This window comes from Cupressus sempervirens, chromosome 1, assembly GCF_028749045.1.
Source record: "Cupressus sempervirens isolate cs-2001-9-10 chromosome 1, ASM2874904v1, whole genome shotgun sequence".
In the NCBI taxonomy this organism is placed as follows: Eukaryota; Viridiplantae; Streptophyta; class Pinopsida; order Cupressales; family Cupressaceae; genus Cupressus; species Cupressus sempervirens.
The window spans coordinates 93,717,009-93,733,931 of record NC_143118.1 but is presented as its reverse complement, the minus strand read 5'-3'; positions in this window follow the sequence as shown (position 1 = coordinate 93,733,931).

Sequence of the window (16,923 nt, the reverse complement as noted above, 5' to 3'; positions counted from 1 at the left end):
CTTGGAAGCTTCTAAAGAATGAATAACCCAATGAACCATCAGCACTGAGTCCAAGATTTGTCTCCTAAGAACAAAGCTCGATTGTTGCTGGAAAATGATCAGATGTAGGATTTTAAGCATTCTAGAAGTGAGAACTTTAGAGGTAATCTTGTAGAAAGAGTTGCACAAACTTATGGACCTGAACTGGTCAAAAGAATCAGCCCCTAGGGATTTAGGGATGAGAACCAAGAAGGTAGAATTAATCTCCTTAAGAATACCTCTAGCTCCAAAGAACTCCTGAACTACCTTTACCACATCCCCCATGACCACCGACCAGTACATTTGGAAGAAAAAGGTGGGAAACCCATTCAGACCAGGTGATTTATCACCAAGTAGGGAGAAAAGGGCCTCTCTAACTTCCAATGCATTAGGAATAGCATAGAGAATTTTTGTATGGTGGGGTTGAATAATTTGAGGAATACAAGAGATGATATCCTCTTGATCCACCTTGGAAAGCAAGGGGTCCTCGAAGAGAAGAGAAGAGAAGAAGGAGACCGCTTCAGCTGAGATAACAGGATCTTCAAAGAACAACACCTGCCCCTTCCTAATTCCAGAGATCCTGTTGCTAGCCCTATGTTTTAGGGTGGAGAGATGAAAGAACTTTGTGTTTCAATCTCCATCCTTAAGCCATGAGATTTGATATTTTTGCCTCCAGAACTTTTCCTCCCTGTTGATGATGTTATGAAGATCAGACAGGATCAACAACTCAGCCTCCCTGTTACTCTCAATATATCCTTCCTTCTAAATACTATCTTGGATGATAGATAGATTGTTTGACAACTCCTCCTTGTCATGGAAAATATGGCTAAAATCAAACTTGCTCCAAATTTCTACCATCCTCTTCACATTTTTGAGCTTTCTAGTGACTTTGAACATGGCTAAGCCATCAACACCAATCCCCCACCATCTTTTGACATTATCCATTAGGTCTGGGTGAGTGGTCCACATTTTCTCAAACTTAAAAGGGCAGTTTCTCCTTAGCTCAAGAGGGGACACCAAAAGAGAAATGGGAGAGTGGTCAAAACCAACTCTAGGAAGCAGAGATAATCTACAGCTAAAAGAGTGCAACCAATCCGGGGACATTAAAGCTCTGTCCAGTCTGACCTAAATGCAGTCCTGACCAGCTCTCTTGTTAGACTAGTTAAAGGTACACCCTGAGAGCTCCAAATCCATTAGGGCCAGGTCATTGATGAAATTGGAAAGATCCTGCTTGCTTTCCCAATCCAAGGGCAATCCTCCCATCTTCTCCTTGTCCTCCAACAGAGAGTTGAAGTCTCCCAGGATAATGCCTTTTTTAATGTCACTGGCTTGCACCAACTTTCCAACTTTGACCCAGTAATTTTTTCTATCTCTCTTGTTGTTGGGAGCATAAATGTTCACTAAAAACCAGCATTCATTAGTTAGCAAATGTTGAACTCTACAAAAAATGATGTTATCCTCATCATGCTAGGGCACAATATTGAAATGTCTGTTATTGAATAATAGCAGCAGCCCTCCAGATGCTCCTTCTGAGTTTGAGGCAATTTCGTTCATGTTGTTGTTGAATCTAATATTTTCCAGATTTTCTTTCTTCATTTTCATTTCCTGAATAAGAAATATATCGAGCCTATGATCCCTTATCATATTCCTTACAACTTCTTGCTTGTGGATTCCATTGAGTCCACGATTTTTCCATGAGAGGATCTTCATGCTTTAATTGATGAGTAGGCTTCTTGGATGGTGCGTTGTGTTCCATCCATGATGTTTCTTCTTGCTTCCTCCTTCTTGATTTCATTCTTGTTTTTCCTTCCCATCAAGTTGGTTTTATGACCAAGATCTGCCTTGGCCTTGCTTCTAGTTGAAGCAAGAGAGGCAAGAGAGGGGTCCCGACTATTCTTCTTCTTTCTTCTTTTGACTTCTATCTAGGGTGGCTCTTCTTCTTCTTTACATAAATCAAACAAAGCATCTAGCCTGGCCAGTTGTTCCAATGTTGAAGCAAATAGCCGTTCTAAGATTCTATTCACTATTATAGGGGGTTCCCTACTAACCGGGTTTGTGGAGTTTTGAGACAATGGTTCCCCTTCCTTTTGTTCCTCCATAGAGTTCGAGACATAGGAAAGGTTTGGATCAACCTCCTTAGAACTCTCAGGGATTTGAGACTCCAAAATACTTGCCTCTTCGAGATTATCCTTGGATTCCTTCATTTGGGAAGGGTTGGTTTTTTCCTCAGTTGTCTCATTCCCTTCTCCTTCCAGTGCATCCACTACAACCTGGAGGTCTCGGGGTTTAGCTTGGAGGTTAGTAACAGAAACATTAGTTTTTTCTTCAACCTCTCCATTTTTCTTGACTTGCATTTCTTTCTTCTTCCAAGTCTTTTTGGGAACATGAGCAGCTTTCTTCCCACCATGAGGGCGGGCCTTTCTCCCCATTCCCTGTCCTTTGAATAGTGGGCAGAATCTAGCCTTTGGTCTGCGTTCTTACAATGGAAGCACGCAAAGGGCACACTTTCATAGTCAATCATTTGGATTCTACTTCCCAAATGAGATTGAAATTCAATAACTTGAGGCATATCCTGTCCTTTGGTCACTCCTACACATATTCTTGCATAGGTAAGTCTCTTCTTAGCTGTTGTTACAGGATCAATGGAAAGAAGCTCTCCAAAAGACCTGGCAATGCCATCAAAGACATCCTTATGCCAATATTCCATGGGCAATTCTTGGAGTCTAATCCATACTGGAGCCTGGGAACGTCAATTTGATTGTTATGTACATAGATTTCTAGATTTTGACCATGGATAATCAAGTTCATCAATACCTAAAATACCAATGAAAAAAATACACAATCAAACACATAGGTTATCTTATAGCCTTGGTAATATTTTTGAACTTTTTCATTATATTCCTTCCAATTGCATTCACGCTACTCCAATTGCATTTAAAAGTCTCAGATCACATTTATGCTACCAAAACAATGCTATCTCATCTTTGGTGCCTTCTCACTTGTCATTTAATAATTCTATCAATTTTAAGGCATGTGCATAGGGGAAATTTTTGTTCTTTCATCCTTGTACTTCCATTATATGCCCATCACCACTTTGACATCAAGAATTTTTCTAGGTAGACATTATGTGATTGATGTTATCACAGGTGCATGTTTGGGGGTGCTAGAAGCTTTAATTGTTCATAATTTTCTCTCTATTTTAGAAAGGATTTCAGAAACTTTCTATTTGTGGGTCGTGAGCAATGTTTGTAAACATTAGAAATATTTGCCCTATTCTTTTTGTAGGGACTCTAATATAGGAATTTAATGTCTTCTCTTGTTTTAACTTGGAGTAAAATTTGTTGACATCAAACATATTTGTCATATTCTTTCTATAAGGTTTGAAGGTAGGTATTTGATATATTTGTTAGAGTAAATAATTATTTATTTATTTATTAATTATTTATTCTATTACTTAAGATTACTTAGGTAAATGTATGTGGTTAATATTTGTAGTGATGAGTTGTTGATAACACAGGAGTTTGTTCCCTTCTAGCATGTTCCACCTTTTTGTGGAAGAGTGCTTAGTTGTCAACCTTATTTTCTACCACCTTCTAGCTTGTTCTATAAGCTTCCTTGAGGCATTTATAAGTGGTCTCTCTCACATTGTAAATTCATCCATTCACATAGAAATTTCATTTTCTCTATTGTGAAATATTTTCTCTTGCATTGTTTGCTTTAAGCTCTTGCTCCTTTTATTTCTCTTCGGCAAGCTATTTTGATGCAGGTGATCTTGGTGCATTGTGAAGTTAAATTTTATTAATTCCTACATGGTATTAGAGCCTCCCTATTGTTTCTTATTCAAAGGATTTTTGAAGCCATAATTTAGAGACACAAACCCTAGTTTTTTTGTACATTTTTCTTCAATCCAGGGGTAGAACAAATTTTTTAAGTACTTTCAGCCCAAATAGACACTGCCATTGGATCTAGAAGGCTATTTACAGTTAGGATTCATATAAAATTTGTCAAATTTGGCTTTTGAGCATTAGGGAAAAAAATTTAGCCCCCCTGTAGGCTATCATATGGTCATATGGACAAAAAAAATTTAAAAATAAAAAAGGAAGTTGTCGCAGCAATGCTCGCAAGCCACCGTGGGGCCACCCATGCTCCATCAATGCTCTACTCACAAGGGAGGCACTACTCATAGATAACACCAGCTCCACCACTGCCTCAACACCATCACCTCTACTCTACCAAAACTAGCGACACCACTAGGTTTTCCTCTTGGGCACCACCACCATCGGCAGATTCCACTATCCGGTCGCTCAAACATGCTGACATAATTTCTTGGTGAGGTGACATCATCATTTTGACTACTCACATCAGCACTTTGGCCACCAAATTTTTTTTGGCGATGGCCTATGATGGTCGTATGGGCATCAAATTTAACATAGTGACTGTAATTTTTCAGCAAGGTGGTCTTTTGGAGCAGCAGCCAATTTTTTGGCTATAACTTAAGCATACGGAGGTCTTCTTCCAATCCAAAAGAATCATCAGAAAGATGACTCGGAGATGGAAATAATGGTGCTAGTTTCATTAGATTCTAAGTTTAGTTAAGCTCCCATTTTTGGCATCAAAATAGAGGCTTTTGTTTCCTCCTTCTCTACATCAACAATCCAAGTTCTTTTCCAAATTTTTTGCTTTCCATAGTTGTTTTTTTGTGGTTTTTGAGGGATATTATCTATTGTGGGGGTGTATTTTATTTTCTATGATTTAATTTAGAATAAGACCCTTCTACTTCCATCTTCTTCTTCCTCTCAATGGTGGATCCATCTGTGATCCATCTCACACCACACAACTACCACACCTAGAAGGCACAAATGACATGGCTTCTCATGTCAAGGGGCTTATAGTCATGTCTGGATGAGAATTATCCTATTCTTACATGACCTTTTGAGGTTCTTTAGCATAGGAGCAAAATGGATGAGGCCATCGGATTGATTGCACTGAACATTTCAGATAGTCTACTATTTCACTTGGATGGTTTGACTACTCCACAAGCTTATTGGCTCAAGTTTTAGACTTTGGTTGGTCAAGTGAATAAGTTTTGGGCACTTTAGTTAGATATAGAGTGGAATTCTTTGTCACCAACCAACTTTCCCATCATTGAGGACTTCTTGATGAAGTTCAAATCTCTATGTGCAGTTTTACAAGGATGTGGGAAAAACAAAATAGATGATGAATGCATTTTCTTGATACTCTAAAAGCTATAGAGAGAGAGTATCATATTTTTTCTTCTACTTTCTACTTCACTATGGATGCCTTTGGTGACAGACATAGGATGCCTACATTTGAGACATTTTGTGATCGATTGACATGGGAATAGGCAAAGATCCAACAGGTAGATGCATCTGGCTCTTCCAGCCAAGCATTGGTTGCTCAAAATTCTAAGGGGAAATCAAAGAAGAAAGGAAAATTCAAGAAAGACACATAAAAATCTAATCCTAAGCCTCCAGGTAATCCTCTAGCAAACCCTTCCAAGGGTAAAGATTCTTTGAAGTCTACTGAGTCTACCTCCAAGACCAAGAAGAAATCTAGTGAGACTTGTAGTTTTTGTGGCAAGGATTGACATCCTATTTCTAGGTGTTGGAAATTTTTGGGGGCTTTAAAGGAAGCCATGAAGGAGCATCATATTTTAGCCCCTCAGTCTTCATCCCCCTACAAGGAAAAGTCACACTCTTTCTGCTCGAGCTACAACTTCAAGGCCTACATGGATTCTTGATTTTGGTACCTCTCACCACATGACAAACACTCCTAAGTTGTTTACTTCACTTTCTCATTATATTACCACATAGATCACTATTGGGAACTCTTCACAACTTTTAGTTTTGGGTTTTGGTTCTATTGTGCTAGATGGAAGCTCTTTTTAGGATGTACTTTGTATCCTTGATATTTTGATGAACCTATTGTCTATCTATCAAATTTGACATGATTTCTTGGGCACACAAACACTTTTTCTTGGGCTTGCCCTGATTTCTTGTCCAGATGGTGTTTGTTAGGGATGTTCACTTGGCAAGCAGCATAGGGATTCTTTTCCACATGGATGAGTCACTTGTGCTTTAGCACCTTTGGAGTTGATTCATAGTGACCTCGTGTCATTTCCTACTCCTTATTTTTCAAGTGCTAGATATGTTCTTACATTCATTGATTACTTCTCCAGACACACTTGGGTGTACTTTCTCAGGTACAAGTCTGATGTCTTTGATTCATTTTGAGTCTTCAAGGCATTTGTAGAGAATTATTTTGGTCTTTCTATTTGATGGATATGCATGGACAATGGGGGGAGTATGTGAACCAAGCTTTTAGAGATTTTTGTTTTGAGCATGGTCTTCAGCATTAGTTTTCAGTGCCTTACACTCCTCAGCAGAATGGTGTAGCTGAGAGGAAGAATAAAATACTTCAGGAGATGGCTAGCTATGTGATTCAGTCCAGGTCCATGGATTCATGTTTTTGGGTAGAGGTAGTCAATTGTGCCAACTATATTTAGAATCAGATGCCTCATAAGGTAGTTTAGGATATGACTCTTGAGGAGGCTTGGTCTCATGTCAAGCCTAATGTATCATCATTTTGAGTTTCTAGGAGTACAGCATGGGAATTTGTACCTAATGCTCAAAGGAAGGAAATGGAATAGAAGATCTAACCACTCATTTTTGTTGGCTACTGTGAGGATGTAAAGGCTTATAGGTAATTTGATCCTAATTCTAGAGAGGTCCTATTTCGACAAGATGTCCAGTTTGATGAGAGCCCTCCTGTAGTTCATGCCTTGCCTCTAGCGCCTCCTTTAGTTCCCACTACTTCCTCTTCTTTTCCAAAATGTTCCATGGATGATGATCATGGTGATCCCCATTTACCTTTACCATAGGATCCTCCCTAGATTCCTAAATAGGCTCAAGCTATAGTTGAGGTTGCAGGATCTCTAGCTGGTGACCCTTCCACTTCCTATCGCACTTGTTCTCATACTATGGGTTCTAGTGTTCTTAATCATGCTATTAGTGCTGATGCTTAAACATTTGTAGAAGCGATAGGGAATTCTAAATGGGATAGTGCAATGGAGGAGGAATATTCTTCTTTGATGAAGAATCACACATGGGCTCTTTGTCCTCTTCCTAAGGGGAGAAAGTTAGTGTGATGCAAGTGGATTTATCATACTAAGTATGATGTTGATGGTTCCATTGATAAACATAAGGCTCATCTTGTTGCAAAGTGTTTTCATAGGTTGAGGGTGTTGATTACTCTGAGACATTTTCCCCTATCACCAAGATGAATTCTATCCACTTTTTCTTATCCCTCGTAGCTTTATAGGGATGGCCTATTTATCAGATGGATGTGAAGAGCACCTTCTAGCATAGTGACATCACAAAGGAGATTTATATGGAGCAACCTCCAGGTTTTGTGCATGATCCCTCCTTGATTTGTAGACTTTGACGCTCATTGTATGGTCTCAAGCAAGCCCCTCGAGCTTGGTATGAGAAGATGGACTCTTTTCTACTTGCTACAAGCTTCACTTGTTGCCATTCTGATCCCACAGTTTACATTAAACATCTTGGAGTTAAGATTTTGATTCTTGTTCTATATGTTGATGCTCTTATTCTCATAGGTAGCTCATCATCTATGCTTCAAGATGTTAAGTGTGCATTGATGGATCAATTTGAGATGACTGATCTTGGTTTGCTGCACTATTTTTCTTGGTCTTCAGATTAATCAGTCTCCTACTAGGATTTTTGTGTATCAATAGAAGTATGCTCTTGACATGCTTGATTGCAAGCATGCTCCCACACCTTTTCAGCCAAGTGTCACTTTTTCTACCTTTTTCTCTTCGCCTTTAGTGGATGCTACTTTTTATCGGTAGTTGGTTGGTAGCTTATTGTACCTAACACACACTCATCCTGATCTCTCCTTTGTAGTTGGCCTTGAATCTCAATTTTTATAGGACCCTCATGAGGGTCATTGGTAAGCTGCCAAGCATATTCTATGCTACATTTAGGACACACTCATGTATGGCATTCATTACACTATGGGGACTCCACACATTGTTAGCTACACTAACTCTGATTGGGCCAGTGATGTCAATGATCAGAAGTCTACTTCTAGCTTTTTTTTTTAACCTTGGCTTAGGTCCTATCACATGGTCATGTAAAAAGTAGCATACTCATTCAATTACATCTACAGCGGCTAAGTATAGGGCCACAATTCTTGCTAGTCAGGAGGCTTTATGGCTTTGGTAGTTGATGACTCAGTTTGGCTTTCCTCTCAATTGTCCCACTATTTTTTGGTGTGATAATCAGAGTGCCATCCACATTACTTGCAACCTAGTGGAGCATCAACGTACCAAGCACATTGAGTTGCATATGCATTTCATCTGTCAACTGATACAGGATGGTGTTATTGCATTGGAGTACATTCCCACCACTATACAGGTTGTAGACATCTTCACTAAACCATTTGCATCGCCACCCTATCTTCAGTTGCAATCTATGCTTGGGGTTATAGAAGTTCTCCTTGGGGAGATTGTTTGAGGCCTTCCTTCCCTCACTTCATGTTTTTTTAGCATGTTTTTTACCTCTTTTTGGAGGAGGGTTTTTCCCATGTGGTTTTCCCCCTTTCTCCATTTTCAGAGGTTGTATTTCTTTGCATTGTACATGGGTACCTAACATGGCCTTGTTGCTAGGACCCATTCTACATTTCACCTTAGTTTTTATGAGCTTAAGGCATTCCCCTAAGTTTCACTTAAGGGGGGGTGTTAGAGTAAATAATTATTTATTTATTTATTTATTATTTATTCTATTACTTAAGCTTACTTAGGTAAATGCATGTAGTTAATAGTTATAGTGATGAGTTGTTGACAACATGGAAGTTTTTTCTCTTCTAGCATGTTCTACCTTTTTGTGGAAGAGTGCTTAGTTATCAACCTTATCTTCTACCACCTTCTAGCTTGTTCTACAAGCTTTCTTGAGGCTTTTATAAATGATCTCTCTGTCATTGTAAATTCATCCATTCATATAGCAATTTCATTTTCTCTATTGTGAAATACTTTCTCTTGCAGTGTTTGCTTCAAGCTCTTGCTCCTTTGGTTTCTCTTTGGCAAGCTATTTGTATGTAGGTGATCTTGGTGCATTGTAGAGTCAGATTTTATCAACTCTTACAATTTTCTCTAGTTTGAATTTGGAAGATAAAATATGTAGACATCAAAGATGTTTACGTTATCTTTTCTACAAGGATTTTATGTGAGAATTTAATTTCTTTGCTTTTTTGAATTTGGAGCATAAAATTTGTGTACAACAAAACATATTTACCTAAAGTGGGACCATATATAATGCTTCCATACATGGAACATATTCTATGCACTTTTATATGTAAACTTGAAGCCAAATAGTCAATGCAAGCAATTATTGTTCGTCTATTATCTCTTTGCTTTCATTACTTTGTAAGTTGTTATATTGAAGGAAAAATGGTTATCTGAGTCTACATAATAAATAAAGTATCATTTGTTTAAATGAAAAAAATAATAATCTAAAACAAACATAGATGACAATTGCTCAGTGTAGGCATATTGGAGAACCTAGAATGTTTGGGTGTTTGTAAATAACATCACATGCACATACACCGAACAACTATAGAAATGTGAATGCACATGATACCCACACACATTAGGTAACTAATTATAGTCATGTCATGTCATGTATGCTACATGTTCTATTTTGTTTACTGAAACACAAAATGCTAGCAACATAAAATGCTAGTGCCTTTAAGTTTAGACACTCAATTGCTAGGTTAATTTTACTATTTGTAATCTTCCCTCACATTTTGGAAGAAAAAATGCAAATAGTATAAGATGATCAACTAATTTGAGGAGGCTGAGGTGAACATTGAAAGGGATTATGGTTGTGTTCTTAGGTACTAATGGGACTTATTGGATAATAAAAAGAATGAGTGGTAGAAAATATCTAAGTAGGCATTAATTACTAGAATAGGGGCTAAAAATTAGCTCTTATTCATTATGATAAAACTACTTCAAGTTTTGTATGTTTACATTCTTTAAGATCAGTTATTCCTCTCAGAACTTTACATATTTTGAGGAAAAACTTCTTGCCTCTTTCCTTCCTTTCATGGAATAATTTCTATGTTCCACATTGATTGAGGGATGGAAAAAATAGGGGATGCATTTTAGGGATGCCAATACAAGGAAAAATTTTTTAGGATGCCAATATATATTAATACCCAGCAATAATAGTAGTATAACAGTAGAGATAGAGGGGGGAGGTCACTATAATCAAGACACTAGCATATCAGTAGTAGTTCAGCAACATAACGACAATTCAATGATTGCAATAGAATAAGGGCAATTTAAATTCAATTCTCAAATATTTCAAACTACAATTTAATTGAAAATAGTTAAATTAAATACAACTATGCCTCATTTGGTTTATCAAAATCAAAAGGCAAAGAGTCTATGCCACTCTAACTAAATTTAGGGTTCATACAAGGGAATTCTAATCAATCTTGGTTGCACCTCATAATTAATTTCCTAAAATCTTTAGGATTAATATCCCTACATGCTATTGTAGTCCATTGATGATTAGTAATTTTCCATTCTTGAAGGCACTATGAACTGTGATTAACTTTTCCTACTTCTTAGAGGTAAGTATGTTCTTCTAGATTGGGTAAATGAAACCATAGGTGGACCACTTTTTCTTTGCAACAAAGAAACTAACAATTTACAAGAGTAGATGAATAGCAAGTTGTTTCAACTCTAGTGTGACTTTCCATGAAATCTTTATCATTCAATGGGATTGTTTTGTGTAATAGTGACTCTAGATTGGAAAACTGAAAGTCAGTGCTCTCAAGATATGATTTTCTCATCATCTTTAGAAGGAAGAATTTGGCTAAATCTAGTTAGGAATTACTGGCTTCTTTTGATTGATCATGCTATCAAAAGTCTCATAAATCTCTCCAAGCTCAAGAGAGTTTGCTCCACATACTGGATTACCTCCACAAAAGTCGATACGATTGAGAAAATATATTTGCAAGCAACTTTTGAAAATTATGACATTAACACCATTAATTATGTAAATTAAAATTTGTAAGTAAAAAGTAAAAAAAATTATACACTCAAGCATATTGGTTTAGATTATTAATTTATTACCATATATTTGACCACCAAACATCATTAGACACCATTTCTCTTGCTACCTTCTATTCGTTTGTTGCTGATTGAACCTACTTTTTCTACTCTCGTCAAAAAACCATGTATTGTAAAGCATCTTGCACATCTGACATCCTCTCTTTCTAATTCACAAAATTGATGGCAGTTAGCTATTACTTTGATTTGGTTTGTCCAAATTTATCATAGTAAAATATAGCAGTACATGTCATCATGTTTAGTTATAATAGAGTTGTCTATGTTTCTGTAGCTCACTCTATTTGAGATTTTGTATGGATGTTGATCTCTTTTTCTTATGAGTTTTTGGAAGCTCATTTCTCAAATTCCTCATTTCATCTATAACCAAGGAGCATGATTTGTTTGTCCAACATTTGGCTAAAATCCATGCATAGGTTCATGTTACTTTGTTGAAGACTCCAACCAAATACAAAGACCTCTTTAAAACGTATCCAGTCTCTTCACATTTTCATATTGGAAAGTGTGGATATACTTGGAAAATAAAATTTTGAAATAATTGTTAAGAATGAATATAATATGCATTGTTCTGATATTATTATGCATCAGGTTTGGAGACAATGATTTTGGATTGGGCCTTCCTTCTTAGCTTGGTATACATTGAGGTTGATATATTTGGTTCCATAGAACATTTTTACTATTAGCCCAGCTTTTTAGAATAACTATTTAAATCTTACATAGGAGTACATATAGCTGATATGTACATATCATATGTAAAGAAATAGATTTTACCTTTCAGATTGAATACAATGTTACAACAGTTATGTTCAAGATGTAATTGACTGACTTATTTGCAATATGAGTAATTTTACAGGGTCAATATTGTGTTCATATTAGAATCTTAGTTTTTTTTCATTTTCATTATGAAAATGTATTAAAATGCATGTGCAAATTGAGACATAATTTTAATCTTAAATCATTTATCTATTGTAATGGAGTTAGTGGCATTTGATCCTCATATATTTGTGATACTAAGGATAGTTCTGATATTCAACATTTTGATTGTACATTATTTGAATCTTACATTGATAGAAGGAATAGGTAGGTAATGTGTTAATATTCTAGAGTTACTTTAGATGTAACTAATACTAGAGATAACTTAAAATACATACTTACTTGTTGGCCTCTCATTTTACTTGAAGGTAGTGTCACTAAAAGCCATATGTTGTTTCATTCTTGGTCTCTCATTTTACTTGAATGCAGTGTCTATAAAATGCCTAATGGTTTATTTGAATTTCTATGAAAAACATGCCTTCACTTTCTACTAAACACTTATTTGGTGGTATTATGTGGTGCCTGATGGTATGAAATTTCTTGGTTGTCCAAAGCTAATTTCTAGAGGTATTCCTTTTGCAATTTTAACACTCTAATTTTTTTCACAATTACACTTTCAGTTTTCTTTTTCAAAATTTCAAGGTTTCAACCTCATAATTCCTTCAAAAATTGATCAAACTTCTTCTTAGGAGCCCCAAAAACAAACTACTACCAAGCTTGACTAAACTATTAAACACATACAACACCAAAGCTACAACAAAGATGAACACTGCAAAAAAGGGGGTTCCCCATTTGCAATGAGACAACTTATGAAAACCTTACAATAGCTTTCACATTCCAAAGTTTTGCCTCGAGAATTTTACACTTCTCCATTTATCAACTTCTTCCATCCTTCCTTGATTTCTTCACAATTTTTAAAACAAATTCTCCTAATCTCTGATACCAATTGTTGAATTTAAAAAGAAAATTAAACAATATCAAACAACAAGAACTTTTTTAGGAAAAAAAGATTGAAAAATAGACACACAACATAGCAAATCATATGGTTCACCATTAAAGGCTACAACCATGGGAAAGAAAAGCAATATCTTTATTGACTATTTCTCACTTACAAAATACATAGTTTCCACTTGTCCTTTTAGAAAATAAATGTAAGGATGGGGCAAAGGAATTGTAAGATGACCATTGGATGTCACATTCTCAACACAAACATGATTGACAAAAATTTTCCACACCCTTCTCTTTCCCATTGCTTAATGTTCAATAGATGTCATTCCCACATATTGGAAGTTTTACTTCCTTTCAAAATGGTCTTCAATGATGTGATGACATTCTCAATTTGTGGATGTTAGACATCACACTTGAAATGAATAGTCTTCAATGATACTGCTTGGAGGAAAGAATCATCAAGATATGCTTTCCTCATTATGTTCAAATGTTGCACTGATTGCAAGCCTATTTCTAATGCTTGATCACCAAGAATCTTACCATTTATTTCAAGTGATCATCTTTTTTCTCTTTATCACATATCCACCTCCTCCATTCTTTTTTTGCAAATATGTGCAAGTTTTCAAGAAACAGTTCAATGTCATAACTCCTCTATGGTCTCAGAATACAAGGTTTCAACAACCAATCCCTTCTTTACCACTATAGGGCTTAAGTGGTGCACCTTGTCATAATGCAAGCCTATTCTTATACATTATTTCACTAGCATCACCAACTATTTTTGTGAGAGCATTTTCCTTCTTTGAAATGATGGATCTCTCATAAAAATTGTCTTAAAAACAATTTTGGAAATAATCATGGGTGCAACGTAGAAGTCAAAATCACTTGGATGATGAATCTAATAGTTAATATTTAACATTTCCAAATACAATAGCCACCTTCTTATAATGGTGGAAAAAGCATGGTACATTATCCTTCTCATAGCATTCAACACATATCTAGAAAATACCCTGCTCCCTTCATCTTGGAAGACATTTCTACAAGTTTGCATATATCTCTTGTGTCTGTGAATATGAAGAGTCTCCAAAATAAGCATTTACCATACAATGGCCTACAATCCAACTATTTCCAGGTACTTTTTTAATTCCTCTATCACTCATCAATCTCCTTACCATGTGAACTTCTTCCTAACTCCCCATTTCTGCATAGAAGTTTGACAAAAGAACATAAGTCATGGCACTCTCAAGATCCAACTCAAGAAGGAGACTTGTTATATATTCTCCCAACTCTATATTCTTATGTAATCTACAAACATTGAGAAAACATGTCCACACAACCACTACAATTTTTATTGGCATTTTGATGATGAAGTTTAGAGTTTCTTCAAGATAACCAGCTTGGCTGAGAATGTCAACCATGCACACATAATGATTGGTCTTAGAGATAGTGATATAAGATTCACTCATGCTATTGAAGTATTTATAGCCCTTATCCACTAAGCCTTGATGGCTGCATGCAAATAAAACACAAGTGAAGCTTACATGGTTAGGGTATATTCCATAGTGCTTTATTTGTTCAAAGAGTTTGAGAGCATCACTGCAACATTGCCACCCACCAGGGCATGTTACATAGAGAATCTAGCCCATAGAATTGTAGGGCTCTACTATTCTATGGAAAAAAATTCACTTCCCTCCCATACATGTCTATCAAGGCATTAGTAATAGCAGCATCTAAAGAAAATCCACTTTTGATTATGAATTGATGTGCATTCATGCTTTTCTATAAAGCTCATATTTTTGAGCAGGCCAGTAAGATGCTGACAAAGGTACTATAGTTTTACTTTATATTTTCTTGAATGTTTCTCAAGCCTTTTCAAAAAACCCATTTTGTGCATATCCCACCGCCATGGTGTTCCAAGAGATGGCATCTCTTTGAGGCATTTCGTTAAACACTTCGCAAGCTTTAAATATGCTTGCACATTTTGCACACATGTCTATCAGAGCATTTGTAGTTACGATGTCTAATAGAAATCCACTTTTGATTATGCTTTGGTGGAGGTTAATGCCCAAATCTAATGCTTTAATTTTTGCATAGGTTGTTAGGATGCTAGCAAAAGTAGTGAAGTCTAGCATTATATCTACTAAAAGCATTTGATTAAAGTTTCTTTAGCCTTTTCAGTGAACCCATTTTGTATATATCCTGCTATCTTTTAATTCCATGAGACAATGTCCCTTTGGGGAATTTTGTCAAAAATGTCTACTGACTTTTGAATCCTTCCACACTTTGCATATATGTCTATCAAGGCATTGGCAATAGTGATGTTAGACAAAAATCTTCTTTCAGTTATGTCTTGATGGATGTTCATACCTGGTTTGAATGCTTCCAATTTGTCATGGGTTGAGAGTATGCTAGAAAAGGTTGTGGAGTCTAGATTTACACTTGCTAGCTACATTTTCTTAAAATTTTCCAAGGCTTTTTGAATAGATCCATTTTGTGCATGCTTCCACATTTCACATACATATCAACTACTGCACTTCCTACTATAATATCTGAACATGCTCCACTTTTAATTATGTTTTGATGGACAAGTCTACCTAGTTCCAAAGCTCCAACTTGGGCACAAGCTGGGAGAATGCTGGCAAAGGTCAAGGAATTCGATTTTACATTAGCCACTAGCAATTTCTTAAAAGTGTGCAAGGATTTTTCAACAAACCCATTTTGTGCATACCCTGCAATTATTGTAGTCCATTAAACCATGTTTCTTTGAGGCATTTGATCAAATAGTTTTCTTTCCTTATCCATTTTCTACATTTTGCTTACATGTCTACCAGTGCACTTGAAACAAAACATCTGACAAAATTCTCCTATCCCTTATGCTTTGATGGATTTCCATAGCCTCTTCGTAAGCTCCCATTTTAACACAGGTAGGAGTATACTGGAAAATGTGAACTGGTTGGTTTGAAGATCTACTCATTGCATTTGGTAAAACAATCTGAGTGCCTCCTAAGGAAACCCTTGTCTTTTGTACAATGTAATCATCACATTCCACAAGATGTTGTCTAACTCTTCCATGTGAACAAACACTTTACAAGCATCTCCCAAACTCCCACATTTAGCATACATATTGAGAATCTTATTTTGAATACTTGTTCATGTAGCAAATGCACATCCCCTCTGGACAATGAAAGTATGGAATTATTTTTCCTTGTGAAGGGGTATCCTTATAATGCAAGTCTACAATAGTTGAAGATAAGTCAAAGAGTCTTCAAGGGGTTGAGCATAGTAAGAAGAATGTGTAGCACCTCTTTCAATTGACCCTTTCTGCATAGTGCTATGAGATTGAGATGAACTACAGATGGCAATCGCAGTGGCATTTTATGATTTTAATTGAACCCCACAAAGTGAACATTTCCATTCGATCTACATCTAACTAAATGACATACTAGTAATAAGCATTTCAATTTCCAATGCTGAATTCAAATCCATTTCCCCATCTTCTAAACTATTTTGTTCAAAGAAGAAAAGAAACCCTAGGCTATAGAAGATGCTGAATGTGGAAGTGATTTTGTGGGATTTAAATTTATGAAGAGCGTGTTTCAATCAATTTGATACTACTATTTTACTATTTTTTATTTTATTTTTTTTATTTTTTTAAATGATAGGATAATTTGAGTGTCAATAAAAGATGCATATAAATATTTTAGCATTCAGTTATAGAAGTCAAGAAAAGCAAGTTACAACATATTTGAACTTAGATTTTCCTCCTTTGAATTCAATATTTTAACAAATTAAACTCATCTATTCTAAGTCATATATAACAATCTCCAAAGCTCAATTTTGGTTTTTGCTATACTATTTTAATAGTTGTTATTTCAAGTTTTAAATGATGTGTGTATCGCTTGATTGTCTAGTAGGCATTATCATTCCATCTTTCTGTAGTCTTACATATTTATGGTGTGGGAATGAGATTT